Here is a 1,852-nt window from a genome sequence, read left to right as displayed (position 1 = left end):
GCGGTCACGTTCGCAAATGCACTGTTGTCACGGACCGCGAGACCTCGTTTCCTGTCTCTATATTTTAGAGTCTCTGCAAAGACTAAAGAGGTGTTTGGTTGCCCCAAAAACCGCCACAAAATATTTTGACGTTTTTATGAAACAAAAAAAATGGTTTGTTTTACATGTCATGAAAAGCAATATAGACTTTTTCTAAGTATTGATGTTACAAAACAAAATGAAGAATCTCGTTCTATCAGTCAGCAGAAACGTCATGTTTTTAGTATAGGCTATGTATTTCTTACAACCATAGATGGGACGGTTTCATTTTAAAACCATTAAAAGCATTGTTCGTTTACTGTGACCAGAGAGTATAGGCTGCAGTGACCAAAGTTAACAATTAACGACTTATAATTCTTTCTTTTCTGACTGACTATTTAAAAATAATTGCAAAAGATGAACTCAAATGTTATATCGGCCTTAAATCAAAACAGATGTCCCACATCCATAGATGTACACTATAGCCTATAGCAGAGAGCATTTAATTATATTTTAGTGTCTCTGACTACAGTTTAAAAGGAGATAACTCTATGCCCACATCTGACAGCTCACCAGAAAAAGTAATCTGGCATATTATGTATTTATAGTCTCTGGAAAGAATGATTTATTGCTGTTGAGTCTGAGAACTGGTAAAGGCATGAGGCATGAGTCGCGCGAGCAACAAAATGCAAGGGAATGCGTAGGCTTAGTATTTAATTAAAACGGCTTTTTTAGCTCTTACTTATGTCTTATATGTACCGTACCCAAGGAGATTAAAAATAAGTTCTATTATATATTATATAAGCTCCTTGGCGGTACCTAATTTTATTGGTTTTGATGTTGTTTGTTGCTGTTGTTTGGTTGGTTGGGTTTTTTTTCTTTTTCCCCGTGACCTTGTGGCCCAGAGGTTAAGGTTTGGCCTCTCATTCAAAGGTCCCGGGTTCGAATCCGGGTAGCGACCAAAAAATTTTCTTCTCTAAAATTGTCTCCTTTCACCTCCTTTCCTGCTCTCTAGCATTGTTCTGTTGTCTGCTTTCATTTCCACTTTCTGCCCCCACCCCCTCACCTCCTTTGCCCCCTCCTCTGGGCTCCTGACTCTTTCTGCAGCCTTTCTACTGCTACTCCTTGGCTCCTCCTTACTGCTGTCTTTCTGCCACACCCCTGATCTTCTGGTAGGAAAGATCTACACCTAGCCTTCTCGGACAAGGGCGAAAAATCTCGGAGGGCCCGTGTGCAAGTTGCGCACGTTAAAGATCCCTTGGTGGTCTAAAATCGATAAGAGTAGGCTTCGGCCGCCACCCGGGCAAAAAAATACAAAATTTCCTACCAACGAAAAAGTATTAGGTGTGTCCCGCGCGCTCATATGACCTTATGCAGTTGCGAGCGCCGTAAAACCCTATACTAAACAAACAAAACAACGTGACCTTTCAATAATTATAATAATCGAAAGGGTTGACTTGTCACTCTAATATCTGAAACCCTCAGTTTATGTCAATTGCCAATCCCAAAATAACGAAATTACCCCCCCCCGGTTTCCTACGGTTTTTTTGTTTTTTTTGTTTTTTTAAGTGCATAAACAATTAACAATAGAAGACTAAAAATAGCTTCCAGTCCAGCCGGAAAGCAGTGTCTACATTCTCTAATGTTAAAGAAAGTAGGCTATACACAAGCTGTCTACATTCTCTAAAGTTCAGTGCTTCCAAGCGTGGCATCAAATCCCGGTCCCGGGAAGTTCTTTTTTTCCTACTCCCGACTGACCAACAATTACAGCAAGCACCTAGCACACCTCTGTGATTGGCCCAAATATAGATGACGTATTTCTGCAATCTATTTT

The sequence above is a fragment of the Aplysia californica genome, unplaced genomic scaffold (genome assembly GCF_000002075.1).
Source record: "Aplysia californica isolate F4 #8 unplaced genomic scaffold, AplCal3.0 scaffold00102, whole genome shotgun sequence".
Classification (NCBI taxonomy): Eukaryota; Metazoa; Mollusca; class Gastropoda; order Aplysiida; family Aplysiidae; genus Aplysia; species Aplysia californica.
This window is presented reverse-complemented; position numbering follows the sequence as displayed.